Consider the following 18,606-nt stretch of genomic DNA (forward strand, 5'->3'; position numbering starts at 1 on the left):
CGCTGTCTGTGCTCTCCTCTCCTACTGGAACTGCGGGAGGGGGCCCCTGGGGGATGGGGGCCCTGGGCATTTGCCCTGCTTGCCCCCCCCTAACGCCGGCCATGTGAGCTGCAAAACCCACACCCAAACTGAGGACAGGAGTTGTGCTGTTTCTGGAAGAAGTCAGACATGTTTTTCTAAGCCTCGATAACCTGTTTAAGGCCCACACTGTCAACTGTGCAGTGTTAGTTTGTAGGTTGATTCCAGGAGTAGAGTGCAGTAATAGTCCTTGGTCTGCCAAGGGGGGGGGGCGGTCATCACTGCTCAACGCTGCTGTTGTCAAGGGGGCGCTAACCCAAAGGCTCTCCTTGTTGGGAACAGCGCTGTGAACCATCTAGGTGACAGTCTGGGCCCTAATTAGCATATCAGGTGCTGAAACGAGAAAGTAATGAAATGGATGAATCTGTGGAGCAATGACTAGAAATGGATGCTGATGTTTCTAGAGGATGTCACACCTCTATAGATAGTGGCACATCACTTTACACTTTATTTGGTTGATGTACTATAGCTCCCATTTAGTGTAGTCTGTTAGGTGTATTAATTTACGTACCTTGACCACCCCTAGACTTTCCTTCTGCAGTTATTCGTCATGCATTACGTATTCTGAAAGGTTTGCCTTTTGGCCCTGAGGTTGCAGCCATGGAAATCGAGTGACGGCATATGGAAATCTAACATTAAAACAGAATAAATCATCAGAATAATTGTATTTTTTTCATCAGGCTTGAATGTTTTTAGTCTGACTCATTAAATCCATATGTGAAGAGCAGTCTATGGCATACATGTTAACTTATCAACCACTCTGGACGTAAATCTGCTGCTCAGTGTGAACATCACTGAAGACCCTGTCTGACTAAGTGCCTTGACTTCCATGTGTGACTCGTAGTGCACGTGGTGCTTTATGTTTTGCCAGGTATATCAGCTCACCCTTTATAAATAGGTAACCATATTAGCAGACTGCAGTATGGAAAGAAATGATGTCTTCTGGTGCATGGCTGGCATAGACTGTTCCTGGTAGTATTTGCACTTAGTGTCATGAAGGTACATTTCAGAGGATATGAAGTGAGACCTATGAACAGATAATCTGCTGGCAGCTATAAAATGGAATGACTCAGAGCTCCACGCCGGCTGAATTTAAACCATTATAGAGCAGCCAGAGCGTGTCAGCCATTCATATTGCTGAACTGACTGACACACCCCCATCCTCGCAGCGTTCTCTTGCACACGGTATTCAGACCGTACCACTGTGCTTGAACGCAGGGGGGTAGCTTTACTCCCTGACTCATAGCTTAAGTTTATCTGTTTATTCAATGCAAAATGATAAAAATCAGCATAGTGCAGCTCATCATTTTTTTTTTCACTGTTAATTAGATTTTTTTTTTTTAATAAAACAGGTGCAGACTATCCGCTGACATGTTGTACTTGGCAGATCTGATAGATAAATCCCTGAGGGATTTATGATTAAGACAAGTGATATGATTCTCTTGTACTATAATTGTATCTAACTCATCAAAGAATGCAGGAAAAATGAAGGAATCCACTGATTTTACAGCATTTTCTCAGAAAACACCTAAATCCGCTTTATGACTATATACATCTCTTTGTCTCAATCTATTGCAGAATCAGTAATTTTTCAATAATTTCTTTGTAATTCATAGAGTTCACCAGTCAGTATCCCGTATGTTTTCCTCAGCGCCAATGTCTTCTTTGGACTGGACATGCACATGCACAGCCCTTCTGTGACACAACAGGCTTCTGAAGAGGGAATCACTTTTTTCTTCTTTTTTTTTTTTTTTTTGCACCATCCGTGACTATCTCTGCGCTGAGGAGGATGAGGAAGGCTGATTATGATCACATATGTTTGGAAACAGTGCTGCATACTGTATTACACTATACATATAATTTATGGCTGTTCTGGTGTTGAATAGTTCCCTTTAAATATCTGCTAAATTAACAGTGGATCTAAGGCAACAGGGCACAGTGGTGACCCATGTTGTGAAGACAAAGGGGTAAATTTATTATTTATGCCCCTGGTGTACGACAGGGACAAGGCACAGATTTTTCTGTAAAAATCTGCACCTTTTTTCATAAGTATGCCCTGCTCGCCCAATGGGTGGACAAGGGGTGTGGCAAGGTGGGGTGGCCTCTTCTCACACCTGATTTATAATTGTTTACGCCTTAATCATTGCAAAAATATATACCAGCCCTGGAGCAGGTGTAGATTTCTGTGCGTGCCTTGAAGCAGGTCCAGGTCCACCAGATTTACTAAGAGTGCTCTTTGTAAATCCGGCGGGGTGCAAAGGGGCAGGGCTTTATTTAAGAACAGTGTACAGGTACGCTTGTTAAATTCCCTCAAAATTTTGCATATAGCTATCGATCAACAAATTAAATGTAGGGTTTCACATTTTATATCCTACCATGTTCAGCATCCCCTGTGTTACTGTGAGCAGAGGACCACCCATAGCTTTCACTCCAAAACTCATCATGCTTGAGTGAGTGCACTTTGTCCGGAGCGCATTGGCCAGTACCTTGATGATACCTTTGTAGCATACTCCTTGGTGGAAATTTATCAAGACCGTCGTACCCCAATGCCATTCTCAAATAAAGCCCATGAACCCCGCCGGAGTTACTAGGAGACGCATGCCTTTTAGTAAATCCAGTGGACCTGGACCTGCCACACAGCAGGAGCAGAAATCGACACCATGCCTCTTCCCTGCTTTGTTGAATCCCTCCGTCTGCCGATCAAGCGAATGGGGCGTATGACGGGGAAAGGAGCAGATTTTTCCCCCCCATTTTCCTTTGTTGAGCCCCAGTGTTGTGTGGTTATTTAACAAAATCGTCTGTTGTTTGGAGGGTATCTATTTCTAAATATTAAATTAAATGTTATTATCGCTAGCTGATGTAACCTGGACTGAGTTTTCATGTTTAGGCTTATTGTTATAGCTTACTCCTCAAGCCGTTTTTCCTTTTGTCCAAAACCTTTTACAACATCTGCACTATTCGATCTATGTTGTCTGTTGTACAAGAACCAAATAAAGAATTGTTAAAAAAAAATAAAAAAAAAATCTTATAATCTGAACACATCCCTGCTGTTCCATAATATATTGCAGAAAATAATTGATTAAATCACCCCTTGGCTTAGAGCATTCTGTTATATTAAGTCTCACCATTGGCAAATATATAACACATGTTGTACTGTATAGAATCACAAACCAAAATCGTCTTGAAAATTACCTTATATATACACACCATTACAGTTATCAAATTCAGAATTTTGGCTGCTGTAGATTTACTGACTTCTGTCTTTTCTTTATATTGAAATGTCATTTTGGAGACTAGCTATTTGCGTTGACATAGAACATTATAGTGCAGGTTTAAGTGTCTGTTAAGCATTTTTTTTCCTTCTACAACTGTGAGTTAGAACGTAGACCAACAAAGACATTAGTGTGACTTCATTCAAAGAGCCTGTCTGTAAGGGGTTAATTCCTGCTATACAGCTAATTATTTCAGTGCAGTCCTGCTGGCCTGTGACCTACCCACTCTATTCAATTCCAGAGAACAAGCAAAGGCTGCTTTCACCTTGGCATCCGTTATTGTTTCCACTTCAATTTAGTCACCTTGAAAAGAAGCTTAGGAAAGAATAAAAATACAAAACCATTCAGAGAAAGAACCTGACTGATACAATCGCCTCGGTATCTACATTTTGTGCTGTAGCAATGTGTCCAGAGCTGGAGTAATTCTGAAGAGAATTAGTCCATCACTACAATATAGCATGCATGTAAAGGTTACTTTTTGTTAAAATGTTAACAAATTTGTTAAATGGTCACTGTTGTGTAAAGCAACTTCTCACTATTTGATCTACGTCTAGGTAATTCCTTATGTTTTTGTAAATCATTTCATTTATAAAAAAGGACTTCTTGCCACAGAAAAATAATCTAAATTCTAATCTACTTGGGGCAATTTTTTTTACAGGTTTTATGCCCACTGTATCTGTGGTAACAAAGAGACCAAGACAGAGCACAGAAATGGGGGTAGCGTTTAGCTAGTGTAGAGCCTTGACTGTGTGTTTACAAGTTGGGTTTTTATGCCTTCCCCAGCAGATCCATACTGTACCTGAAATGTAAATAAAAGCTCTCTCTCATCTCTGACCAACCCCATAGTTCTGGGAAGCTGTTACTTGTGTTCATACTACTGTATGTACACAGTGCTGCCTCCTGAATGTAATCTGCTCCTCCCATCCTTTTAGATTGCCATCAAGTTAATTGCTGAGTGTGACCCCATCCTTGCTATGCTACTGCTTGTTTCTTTCAAGAGTAACTATCCGGTTAGACAAGTCTATTGCCCCTTATTGCCCACAAGGCGCAGAGGAGGAAGATATGCCTCTTACCTCAATCCTTGGCGCCGTTCCCAGAGCTGTGGAGTCGGTAAGCCGCAGCTCCGACTCCAACTCCGACTCACGCACAGCCTGCTGCAGCCATAGCATACACACACAGCCTGCTGCAGCCATAGCACACACAGCCTGCCACACAGCCTGCTGCAGCCATAGCACACACACACACACACAGCCTGCTGCAGCCATAGCATACACACACACAGCCTGCTGCAGCCATAGCATACACACACACACAGCCTGCTGCAGCCATAGCAGACACACACACAGCCTGCTGCAGCCATAGCACACACACACACACACACACACACAAAGCCTGCTGCAGCCATAGCACACACACAGCCTGCTGCAGCCATAGCATACACACACAGCATGCTGCAGCCATAGCACACATACGTACACACACACACACACACAGCCTGCTGTAGCCATAGCATACACACAGCCTGCTGCAGCCATAGCACGCATACATACATACATACATACACACACACAAACAGCCTGCTGCAGCCATAGCGCACATACATACATACACACACAAACACACACACACACACAGCCTGCTGCAGCCATAGCACACATATATACATACACACAAACACACACACACAGCCTTCTGCAGCCATAGCGCGCACACACACACAGCTGCTGCCATAGAACACTGAAGAAAAACACACAATCTTCTCCCAGAGAGAAAACACCACACTGAGGACTGAGGTTACTGCTAGACTACTTATGTCTTCTCCTCCTCCTCTATATTACACAGGATATCTTCATATTACACTGCTGCTCATATACAGTCATCCAGCATCCAGGAAGTGAACAGCCCAGATCTCCCCCCACACAATGGACTCTTCCAGCTCAGAAACAAACTGCCAAATAGTGACAGATAACTTTTCCCCGACCACCCTTATGTAATAGAGCCAGTGATCTATTAGAATGTTGCTCATAAAATATATTGATGAGCAAAACTTAACATTAAAATTCATATCAAAATTCAATTCTAAATTGTTTAAAGATTTTTTTTAAAGCTGGAGTTGGATTCTGTGCATTTTTTTCCCGACTGCAACTCCGACTCCAGCCAAAATTAGCCCTGACTCCGACTCCACGACTCCGACTCCACAGCCCTGGCCGTTCCCATGCTGTTAGCAGTGTAATCTTTGGTCCGGAGCACTGTTAGGAGCACTGAGCAGTACCCATTGTGCGAGCTTGCCCGCTTCTTCTAATAATAACCAATGGACCCGGTAAGCTTGCACAATGAGGTGGGGCAGTTCTCTTAATGGTGCTCCGGACTGGGGATTATACTGCTTACTGTATCTGAATGGCGCAGGGGAGGAAGGTAAGAGACATACCTTCCTCATTGGTGCCCCGTGCAGGTTAGATTCATCTAACCTGCTGATAGTTCCCCTCTAATTTAAGCTCAAAAGGCACTTTGCAAAGCCAGTGCATCAGTAGGCATTTCTCCTTCTACATGCCACCTTCAGTAGTGTCATGGCAAAACAATAAAGAGTAGGGGCTATTCTGTTACTTGCCAGACAGGAAGTACCTGTGTGTGTTTAATGACGAATTCTACAAAGAAAAGAAGGAGAGGCATCCCGGGAAGCACATAGTGTAATCCGCAAACTGGCAAAGAGGGGGTACAGGTGGTGAGAGAATCTCACCTGATGCGGTCGTGCTACGCAAGTAGATTAGGCTGTCCCCTGCCTTCCCGACTCTCCGGTCCCTGGAGCAGACTGTGAATGAAGCAGGTAATACGAGTGTAGGTCCACAAGTAGTAAGGATTCGGGTGCATAGGCGCTGGTACAGCAAGCTGTAGTAGTACTGGTGCAGAGCAATGATAGGACTAGGAGTAGGTAGTTTAAAACAACGTTTAATGTGGACAACACGTTTCTAGGTTAAACCTCTTTCTTAAGTCCTGGACAAACCTAGAAACGGCTTGTCCATATTAAACGTGGTTTTAAACTACCTACTACTACTCCTGTCATTTGCTCTGCACCAGTACTACTACAGCTTGCTGTACCAGCACCTATGCACCCGAATCCTTGCTACTTGTGGACCTACACTCCTATTACCTGCTTCATTTATAATCACAAATTAATTAATGTTTACAGAAACTGACATTTTCTATATTTTTATTTTCTATATTTCTATGTAAAAATTTGAGTATTGATTATTTATGAAAATTATAATGAATGTGCACCGAACAAAAAATACTTAGCCTACTTGGCTGCTATCACTACTATTGATATTATCAATAATGAATAGAACCATTTAGTGTGTACATAAAGTCTATGGGGGACATTTATTAAGTCTGGCAATTTTTTGCATCAGGCTTAAAAATGTCCCCACAGCGCTGACATTTTGTAGAGGTGCAATGCCTCTACATAAATCCTGTGCGCATCAGTGTCCGCATGTACTGAAGCCTACGCCATCTTAGAGCTGGCTTTGTTTTTTTTTAACATTTAACAATAAAAGGGCTATCCAGTGCTACAAAAACATGGCCACTTTTCCTTCTCTCTTGTCTCAAGATTGGGTGGGGTTTCAAACTCAGTTCCATTGAAGTAAATGGAGCTTAATTGCAAACTACAACTGAACTGGAGATAAGAGAGGGGGGGGGGGAATGGCCATGTTTTTGTAGCGCTGGATAACCCCTTAAACACTCATGTGCAAAGCATTGCTTCCATTTTCTCAAGGTGCTGTCTCCATATGGTGTTATTTTGGTTGAATAACTTTTTTTAAATAGCTTTGGAAAAAAAAATTAGCCAAATGCGTGTGGAACGTTCACCAGACCTATATACTATGATTTTATTTTCAAATTAAAATCCCCAAAATCCCCAAACATAACGATAGACCCCTCTAAGGGGTGGTACCAAGCTAATCCAGTCCAATAGCACTCTATGATATTGTAGTGGCGTTATTGGGTACTGTTCCTTGTATTCCTTGTTATTGGTTGGACAACTGTTTTCTTGGAATAGTCTGCCTCAGTGATGTTCTGAGTTTTCTACATGTCTGTGTGGAGCAGAGCTTTCTGTTTGGTAAGGGTTGTGCAGTGTGGAGTGTAAGGCAGGGGCGTAGCTAGGATTTATGGGGCCCCATAGCAAAAAAAACTGCACGGGGCCCCCTCCCCTGTGCACAACAAAAAATACTGCATATGTGTATATATATATATATATATATATATAATCTCTTATGACCAATGGCTTCTTGCTCTGTCAGTCCACTGTTATTTTCCCTGTTCATCCCCAGGCCCCCTGCCTCAGGGCCCCATAGCAACTGCCTACCCTGCCTCTATGGTAGCTATGCCACTGGTGTAAGGTGAAGCTCCTTTTCTATATGTGTAGTCACAAGGGGGGACATTTATGAAGTCTGGTGTTTTTTACACCGGGCTTACAAATGTCCCCGCAGCTCCGGAGCTCAGGGGATTTATGTAGCGGCGCATTGCCACTACATAAATCCCGATTGCATGGAGCCCGTCCATGCGAAAATCTTGACACCTATGCCACCTTTGAGCCAGCATAGGTTTTAGTATCATTTTCCCTCTGGTAAAATAATAAATGCGGCGCATGCAGAGGCTGCGCCCCCCTGCGTGCTGTCGCACCCCCCTGAAAGTGGCGCAGATAGGACAAATGCCATTTGCAAATATTTTTACTCTGATCTGCCCCATCTGCGCCTAAAAAAGGCATTTACACCTTTTCATACATGCCCCCCAATGTTTCTTCATGCAGGGAACCATACACCTTGGGATAACACCAGCTAGGACCTTATGTGTCTTGCCACCTGGTGCTGTAGATGGCGATGCTTTTCTTGCATCGGATGAAATGCTTTATTATAGCCCTGTTTCCTTCCACGGATGCTGCATTATTTTTCTGTACAGCTCTGAGCTTTTACAAAGCTATAATATGGCCATGTGTATAAGGCCTAAGGGGAGAACACCGGAACAAGAATGATTGTATGCTATGTGCTATTTGAGTACAGAGCTTATAGATGTTAAGCATTTTGTGACATAACTATACAATAAGCCCCCATTTTTACCCCGACAAGTTAGTAGACCTCCAGTAATTACCATTATATGTATATACAGTCATGAAATAATGCAAATAAGGTGTCCATTCTTTTCTTCTTTAACATATAAATTCAGAAATTCTTCCTTGCTCCCTTTTTTAGGAACAATTACCCTTGGAGCCCTGCGTCTGTTCGCTTCTCTAAAGCTGCCTAATCAGAATTCCCTCTGGACACAGAACAGATACATTCTTGATTTAATCTTGTTGGCACCAGGCCTCTGGGGGCTCAATCAAGCAACTATGTCATTGCTAATGTCTTCTATCTCTGCAGTTACTCCACCAATAGCCTCTGAATCTCGCACCCCTAAGTGGTGTTATATTGTAAATGACTGCACGTCACAGTTCCCAGTGAGCCGTCAGGAGGGGGGAAAACATACATTTTCCCTAGCATGTATATTTATCTGCTTGCGTTCTTCAGGCAGAGGCATTTGTATTGATTCTAGTATATTGTATATTTTATGCACAGCAGCCGCTGAAAAACAGAAGTGGTAAGGAATAAGAAAAAGCTTTAGCTAGTCTGAATAAACTTATGGAGGATTTAATAGAATACAATAAGAAGATATTTTTGCTTTAGTTTTTATAGGATGTTAGTCTGATATGCTATAACAGGTAGGACACCCCTGATGCAAACAGGTATTAGTACCGGTTATTATGGGGAGTTGATCATGTTCGGGATAAACATTATAATATTCTATTCTAGGATAAAGAAGAGGACCCAGAAAAATATTTTTAAAAACCTACTAAATTAAATAGAAAATGTGGTCTTTGCTGCATTTCTTACTCATACACAACTGTGTCTCAAGTGATATTAATATGAATTAAAGTTTGCCTGCCGGGGCCTCTGTCCGTGTATCTCTTGTGACAAGTCTTGATAGAAGTGCTTGGTTTGCCCTACAGGTGCCATTAGGAAAATACAATAGATTTAAAAAGGATAGGTGGGCACCACTGCTAGTTGTCAACCTCAAGAGTGCCAGTACATATGAAAAACTTCACCCCTGGGGAAGCCGCGGTATACCGTAATATTCAGTACCTCACTGGGCTGATATAAACTTTGGGAGGCAGTAACTTTGTTATACAGTACTAATTTGATACTGCATTATTTATCGTTGTATGTTTCTTTTTATGATTTTTTTTCCAGATGTACATAAAAGATCCAAATAAAAATATGACATCAGAGAAATACCTCCATTAAGCAAATCACAGAACAAACTATGATAAATATAACCTATATGATCCCCAACCCTGCAGTAAAAGTATCCTCACATGTATTGCTACCTCTTAGTGCGGCTTCATCAGGGGTCTGTATCTGCTGTCAACTCACTAAATGACAGAGGTGGCCAACAACTTCTTATAGGTTGCTTTATGGTCCTTTTACCCGAAGCAGTAAATCGATCATTTAACAATTTTGAAGTGGCGATTTGTTTTTTACACAGATCACCACTTAGACGAAGAGATAAATCCTTCGAAAAAAATCATTTTTACGATCGCTTTTAGATCGCTTAAGGCCAACCCACACAGCAGGGGGAATCTGCGAAAGACTGTTTAGATGAAATGATCTGCGGATAGTCAGCAAGCAACCAGCGATTATTTGAGAACATGTTTACACGAGCAGATAATCATTTATCTGTGATTAATATTGTGGAGATTTGAACGATATAAAAGTGATCGTAAAAACGATTTTTTCGAAGGATTTGTCTCTTCGTCTAAGTGGTGATCTGTGTAAAAAACAAATCGCCACTTCAAAATTGTTAAATGATCGATTGAGCTCCATGTAAAGGGACCATAAGAAAACCATCTCCAAGGATTTCCATGTGCAATGATTCTAATGGAGTCAAACCACTAAAACAGAAAGTTACGGGACACACACACAAATTTACATATGCCAGTTATCACAAGTGAATTCCTTTGCTAATTAATTCTAATACATTCAGTGGGAGCTAATAAAGCATAAGGGTAGATTGACCTTGCCAGGCATATGTATGCAAATCCTCTGAAGTAAAAGATATTACCCTTACAATATCACCTCATGGATATTTTTACAATTTTACAAATATCCTGCAGTTCTGCCACATCCTAGTTAGGATACATACTGTATATCATCCTTAAGAAATACAGTATGTTACTAAACATTTTCTTTTTAAAGCTCCAAAAACATGTCTGGCCAGAGAACATGAAATATGCCTCTTCCTCGTCCATAATTTACTCTCATACGCTCTGCTTGCCATTGGCTCTCACAAACGAAGCCATGCTACCTTATTTTCCATAAAATCATTTAGCTGTTTGGTATAAAACTGCATATGCAGAATAACAATAACCCAGGAACGTGACAAATATTCATAAAACAGTTCCCCATTCACATTCCCTGCTCCATCTGTGCCCTTGGCTCAAATAATTATGCAGATTAATAGTTGGTTGCAAAAGAGATGCATTTGCTTCTATTCTCTTTAATTTTTTTTCTTTTATCCAGCAGAGAACACCACAATTGCAGGAATGCTTTTATTGGACCGATATGAAAATAAAACAACCAAACACTTTCCTGTATGTCAGACAGTAATGAGTAGTGAAGCCTACGCTTGTGCATTATTTATATACTGCATGGTTGTACATGAGACACTATGTATACACCTCTAGAGGAATACCATCTGCTAGAATACCTTGTTGGTATATTAAGACCAATTAGATCTGATAGCATTCCTGTGCAAGTCCTCACCATCAATTAAAATAGGGAAGGACCCCCCCCCCCCCCCCTGATGGGCTTCTTCTATGGTACGTATGCCCTTAATTAGAGGGATGGTCTGATTTATCTATTTTAAGACTTCTGGATGCAATTGCAATACTGAGATGCAACTTCAGGGAGTTATCCTTAAAAATGGGAAATTTGCAATCTCCACAGTGCAATGTAGTCTTACCCTTGGAAACTCCCTTGTTACCACAGCTCTGTTATCCTGTGTTCTACCTGTGAATTGTATAAAAAGTAATCCCTCACACACAGCTCCAGCCATCTCACTATAACACAATGCTATAGGATCAAATTTCCCAGAATTTCCTTCTTAAGAGTCCTAACGATGTAAACGAGCGGCAATCTGCTAGATCGCCGCTCGTTTACTGGGCCTATTCCACGGCCCGATGATCATTGAGCGAGGGCTGCAAGGATCGATGTCCTTGCAGCCCTTGCAGCATCATACATTACCTGTCAGGTCTTCTCGGCGCTGTCTTCATCCCCGGGTCCTGCGCGCTCTATCTTAAGAATGGCCGGTCAGCTGATCGGCCAAACTCAGCCAATCACAGGCCGCGGCGGTCCCAGCCTGTGATTGCCTGAGCGCTCCGTCAGCTGACCGGCCATTCTAAAGATAGAGCGCGCGGGACCCGGGGATGAAGACAGCGCCGAGAAGACCTGACAGGTAATGTATGATGCTGCAGCCTGTCAAATCATCGGTCGCCCGCCGCGCACTGCTATTCAACCGTAGCGATGCGCGGTGGGGAACGATGATTTTAGGTCTGGCCCTAAATGAACGATCAGCCGATGACACGATCATCAGCTGATCGTTCTCTCTATTTTACCGAATGATAATCGGCCAAATCGGGTCAAATGGGGCCGATCCGGCCGATTATCGTTACTGTGGAATAGGGCCCTATGGGTATGTTCACACTGATGAAATAAGGAGGAATCCCAATGTTAAATCTTTGAGCGGAAAGTGGAGGAGAGCGAGCCCTCTCATAGACACACAGTGTGACACTGAAGCAGGCGGGATTCTGTTGTGGAATTTTGCCCCATTTGATCAGTGTGAATATACCCTTACCCTTAATTTTCCCTTTGTACTTTATTATTTGTGCTTTCTCAAGCACCTCCTATAAGCCTGTGTGGGTAAGGACAGTAAATTAGTACCACACATAAATCCATTCTCTCTCTAGCTCGCTACATTTCTACGAATTCCTGTGTAGTACTAGTTCTCGTTTTACATATGAAAATTTGGAACTGCATATGAGGTATAATGTTCTATACAGGTATCAATGCACCTGGTGAGAAGGCCAGCAGCAGAGCTTGTGTGTCCACCACTGGGGGCTGCAGAGGGTGGACACAGAAATCAGTAGGGTGCGCTAACTGACATCAATGTAAAATTTCTCATAACAGAAGCAGATTTAATAATCAATTGCTATGGATAAAATATTTTCATACATACTATTGAAATACAATATTGTTAAGACACCCGGGAAAACATTTCTTGTAATACAGGACATATGATTAGTGCCTGTCTATTACTCTGGTCCCATTAGTGCTCTAGCCTTCAAGGGTCTTAAACGATGTACTTGAAGTTCCCTGATGGAACAGATGAGACATCTGTGCAATAAAAGTGTGTTCACACATTCAGGTTTTTAATTGCAGTTATTGAATTCAAGCCAGAAATGAATTGGATAAGAGGAGAAATCTCAGTTGTTCTTTATATGTCCTCCATTTATAATCTGTTCTCAGCTTTGTATTTATTAATTACAATTATAACCTGAATGTGTGAACATACCCTTAGTCCTGCCTGTGCTTTATAGAAGAATCCCTGTGATTCTGAAGGGTGTGTTATTGTATTGCTGTCCTTCTAGTTTTGCGTTCTTTGGGTACATGCAGATTTCTCTGGCAGACCTTTATTTTGCAGCCATTTTGACTGCCGCCCTCTTTACGATTCAGTATTTTTCTTATGAATAATAAGGAATCATTAGCCATTGTTTGGTGTAATATTCACCACAATAAGCTTATGATGATATCATTAAGCAAATAGAAGAATCTATATTGCAATGCTTCTATTTTTCACCTATCAGTATGATTCGGACTGTGGTATGAAACATAGATAAAAACGTACAAACATATAAGCTCAAACGCTGCAAGGTAACAATGATAGCCAATGGGCCACTGTGTTGGCCATATGCTACTGTATGGTAAATTATAATGGGTTAATAGTAGAAGACGTCGTTCCTATAATTTTCTGACATGTGCAGGTGTACACTAGAGGACTACACATGGAAGTCACTACAAGGCCATAAAAAACAGCACTGAATCCACAAGGGATGGGAGGCAAAATCATTTTTCCTATGCACCTGGTATGCTTCCACCATTTATCTTATTCCCAGAGCAGTTTAACAAGGGGTGGGAAACACTGAGCACATGTATAATTAAATGACAAATGCAGCCCTGGCATCACGGCTTGCATCATTGGAACAGAGTGTATGTGTTTGCTTCATTGAGAGTTTTACTATGTGTAGCTTATAAATGATCACTAACAGCACTGCTTGAAATGACATTGTGTGAGAATGCTATAGCAATAATATATCAATATATAAAGCAATATTTATTTCATTATGTCCAGGAAGCTGATTCTGCACCATCTCTGATATCACAGAGTCCTAGTCCCTGCTGCAAAGCTCTATCAGGTTTAGGGATGTGATGTCAAATGCCTGCCCAGCTACTGTAATCTGTGGTTGAGACAGGACACCATTGTTCATCTGTTCACTCCTTACTGCATAGATTTTCTATAGAACCTGTGTCCTGCATCAAACAGAAATAGGGAGAGAAGTGCTTAGCAGAGTGCTTCTCCCCTCTCATTGTCTTGATCAGAGGGGGACTTAGCACCCGTACCCAGACCAATAAACACTTTTAATGTCTCTTTAATTGGTGGTAACACTTTACAACTAGGAAGTAGATTTGCCACCAGTCACCCTTTACATGGGTTGTTTTTTTTGTTTTTTTTTAATGATGGTAAAGCTCTGAGTATGTATACACAGTAGTTCACTTCATCAAGAATCCCCCCAATAAAGCAACAGGAAACGTATTTCTTGTCCTGTAAGGGTCGCAAACGAGCATTTTTAGCAACGACCTGAAATCAATCACCATAACACACCTAAGGGGCCATTTACACAGAAAGATTACACAGGTCAACAAAAAAAAAAAAATTACTGGTGTCCAAAATATTTTAATGATTTTGGGGTATTTTTGGGGTGCTGATTCTGAATATGCTATCAGTTTTGCCAGATTGGCTCAAGTTTTTTTTCATGTCTTGTTCATTTTTGAAGATTACTTTCTAAAACTAGTTAAAATAAACTAAAATCAACATTTACTTTGTAAAATTTATTGTATTCATGACAATAGCAATAAAGTTAATGCGCGTGTAGCAAATTACGTCTTTTTTTTTTTACACATTTCACGAAAATTCTCAAAAACTTGAGCCAATCTGGCAAAACTGATGACATATTCAGAATCAGCACCCCAAAGTTACCCTAAATTCGTTGAAATATCTTTGGCCCCAAAAATGCTGTTGACCTGTGTTATTTGCCAAAGATTTGAAGCCAAAGCCAGGAATGATTTGAAAAGAGGAGAAATCTCAGGCTTTCCTTTATGACCTGTTCTCTGTTTATAGTCTGCTCCTGGCTTTGGCTTCAAATCTTTGGCAGATAATCTGTCAGATAATCTTTCTGTGTAAATGGACCCTACCAATAGTCGTTAATTAAAATGATTACTATAAAGAAACAATGTGTACATATATGGAAGATTAGCGAAGATCGAGGGAACATTTAGCGAACGATTAACAGTGATTTTAGGGTCAGATGTGATCAATGAGATACGAACAATTTTTTGATCATTGTAGAACTATCGTTTTTTACAGTGGCCCCATATTCTGTTGATGGGGTTTAGATCTAGATATTATACAATATAATACACCCAAAGTTATTTGTTTCAAATGTGCTCTAGGTAAGAACTGTGAGATGTTATTTTTACATGATCCATTTTACATGATCCATTATCTTCAGTAGAGATGAGGGAATTAACAGCAGTAATGGAGAAAAGTGCTTTGTTATCTCTGCAATCTACTCATCAGCCAGCTGCCCTTTAACTCACTGCCGCTTCGGGTGCTGGGAAAAGCTGGATACAGTCCTGGGAAATTTCTCACAGTTTCCCAGGACTGGATCCAGCTTTTCCAAGCACACGGGAAGGAGCGGCAGTGAGTTAAAAGGAAGCCGGCTGATGAGTAGATTGCAGAGATAGCAAGCACTTTTCTTCATTACTGCTGTAATTTCACTCATCTCTAATCTTCCCTGAACTAAAATTTGGGGGCCTAAACCTTGCGCAGGTATAGATATGTGAACACTGGAGATGCTGTATATAGAAACTTGTGTTGTGATATAAAATGTACCATTTGTTAGTAGCTGCCATGGATGCCAGCAGAATCTGAGCGTCTCAGTGGTTGATTATTCATAGACTGTAATTAAAATTAGGTCAAGGGAACTCTTGGTTTGAGTACTGCAAGGGCCAAAGGCAGACATAATCTGTCAGAGATTATAAATATTTAACTGGTGGGGGTATGTGGAACAGGCCAGCTTTCCTTTGGAGAACTTGGTTTATTTAATCAGCTGTCTTCATAAAAATAACTGCTGACTACAGTCGAGAGCTGTACTTTGTGAGGCATAGAAGTATGTTCACATTGTCAGAAAATTCTGGATGCATTTTTATAGAATAGTGGGATCAAGATGACACCCTGAATGTGGCTTCTCAAAAGGGCTGTCCTTAAAGGGTACCTGTCATTATCACTTTCAAAATCTAAATCAACAGTAGATGTCATATAACGCAAGTTTGCAATTTACATTCATTATTATTATTATTATTATTATTTGTTATCATGGAAAACACAGCACTTTCTGTGTTCTGACTCTTTTTTTTTTCCGAAGAGTCTAAACACTGGGGGGGGGGATTTATCAAAGGGTGTAAATTTTAGACTGGTGTAAACTGCCCACAGCAACCAATCACAGCTCCTCTTTCCTTTCACCAGAGCTGGAAGCTGAGCTGTGATTGGTTGCTGCGGGCAGTTTACACCAGTCTAAAATTTACACCCTTTGATAAATCTCCCCCAGGAAGTCCAGTGTTACCCAGGTCATCTGAACGCTCACAGAGAAGGCAGCCATGTGACTGACACATTGAGCCCTGACTCTCTGTACAGGTCAGACTTTGGGAGAGATTTATCAAAGGGTGTAAAATATAGACTGGTGTAAATTGCCCATAGCAACCAATCACAGCTCAGCTCTGGTAAAATGAAAGCTGAGCTGTGATTGGTTGCTTTGGGCAGTTTACACCAGTGGATATCTTTAACCCCTTGATAAATCTGGCACCTCCAGCGCACCAATCCACCCAGCCTGCTTTGCTGATATATATTGGGAGAAGAGGGCTAGCCAGGGAAGGATATGTGCATTGGGGTCGGTACTCCCATCCCCTTGTGCAGTGAAATGGCTTATTAGCATAAAACTCCTTGGAATTGGCAGCAGGCTGTCAGTTTGTGGGCATTTTCTCGGTCACTGTAAGGCCTATTCACACAACGTAAGTGTCATATTAATCACGGCCGTTGTTGCCTTGCAACAACGGCCATGATTAATATGACACTTGCAATGTGCTGTCGTCTATGGAATCCTGGCCGGACTGTATACATATAGTATACACTGTGGCCGGGATCACTACCAAGGCTGCAAAAAAATGACATGTTAGTTTTCTGCGGACGCTATCTATTGAATAGCGGCCGCAGAGAACTTCATGCTCCACTGTGTGCGGCAGGGATTTCGGCCGGGATGATCTTCTCAGACACTGGCCGTTCTGTGACTAGGCCAGGTCACAGAACGGCCAGTGTCTTACGCCATGTGAACATGGCCTAAGGGTGCGTTTACACTGTAGCAGATCTGCCGCAGATTTGATGCTGCAATTATCAATGTAACTAAATGACTGAACACAGCATCAAATCTTCTGTGAATCTGCTGTGGATCCTGTATGTGTGAACACACCCTAAGCGAGTCTTAGCCTGAAAATTCTTTACATTTTGTAATTGAGTTTTTCCAACATGAAACATTAATCTAGACTAATACACCTACATATCTTGTAACCCTTGAAAACACATCTGCTACTGAAAAAATGACACTTTTTTTGACAAGTACTACTTATCACAGTCGTTTTTTTAAAGCACTGGTACATGTGTGCATGTGCTGTCACTTATAATGCATGCACATCTATTAAATATCTTCATGCAGGAAAATTAAAAAAATATCTTCTAATGACACTTAGATCTACTGAAAAGCAATATTTCTCACTATTTATTGCTCATTTATCTCAGAGATCAGAGGCATTTACTGTATATCCATCCTTTATGCAAACCTGCAGAGTATCAGCAGAATCCGCTCCAAAAAGTCATGTGACTTAAAGATGGTGTTTTGTCCTACAAATTTTTCATTGGCTTGAATGATTGGTGGGTTGTTATCAGATTTCATGTGGAATTTGGCCATGAAATCAGGACTGTTGTATGTGATCCATGGGGCTTAGTGCAGTAGACTAGAAAAGGCAAAATGTTTAAAACAATTTAAAAAAAATGTAAATTAAAAATTTTAATTAAAAGTTAAATTTAACAGTTAAAAAATGTTGTTATAGTCTTTGAAAGAAGCATGATATAATTTGTTGCCACCTCTAATACTAATAATTTATAGGCTTGGCATTCAATGAAACGTACAGTGTTCTAGTGTCCCCAGTGACAGCCATGCTTGTGAGTGTATTTTGTATTCTGTGATTTACTCACTCAACAATTACACTAGGCTCATTCACTGCCTCTTCTCCACATGTCCCTCTGCCAAAGGTACTACATTGGTCAAAGTTAGTAGATGGAACTCAATAGAGCTAGCGTCTCTCTTTCATTCCCAAGATCTACAGTTTCCAGGGTAGTTGTATTTTTTCCGATTCTATCATCACAGCTGGAATGTGAATCCTCTCACTCTCATTCCCAGAAGGTACCATTTCACATGAAAGGGCCATTTTCTGAAGAAGAGGATTTTTTCAAGAAAGCATTTCAGTAGTTTGAATAAAATGAGCAACCACTCTTGCTGGGAAACCTGGCCAAAAGGCTCTAGGTATTTGGACTTCCCAACAGAACATTTACAATGTAAAAACATCAAGAGGAATTTCTTGTTCCATATTAAATTGGGAGCATTGTCTTTGTGTGCAAAATGAATTCCCATGACCTAACTCTTCCTGCCCCAAACCCAAAATGTCATGGCCTATAAAGTTTACATTATACTCCACACATCTATGTATAGATGTATCTACTGTATACA

The 18,606-nt window shown here is 41.2% G+C and overlaps 1 long non-coding RNA gene across 1 annotated transcript in view; it reads right to left on the reverse strand.

Annotated features, from left to right (window-relative positions):
* The window catches only part of LOC138766212 (uncharacterized), a 7,617-nt gene extending 6,580 nt beyond the window's left edge, over positions 1-1,037 (reverse strand). The window contains exons 1-2 of the long non-coding RNA XR_011358702.1: positions 964-1,037; positions 590-707 (exon numbers count right to left, since the gene is read on the reverse strand). This is a non-coding gene — a long non-coding RNA (uncharacterized lncRNA). The remainder of the gene's footprint in view (positions 1-589; positions 708-963) is intronic.
* Positions 1,038-18,606: the final 17,569 nt, after the last annotated feature.

This window comes from Dendropsophus ebraccatus, chromosome 10 (assembly GCF_027789765.1).
Source record: "Dendropsophus ebraccatus isolate aDenEbr1 chromosome 10, aDenEbr1.pat, whole genome shotgun sequence".
NCBI classification, from domain to species: Eukaryota; Metazoa; Chordata; class Amphibia; order Anura; family Hylidae; genus Dendropsophus; species Dendropsophus ebraccatus.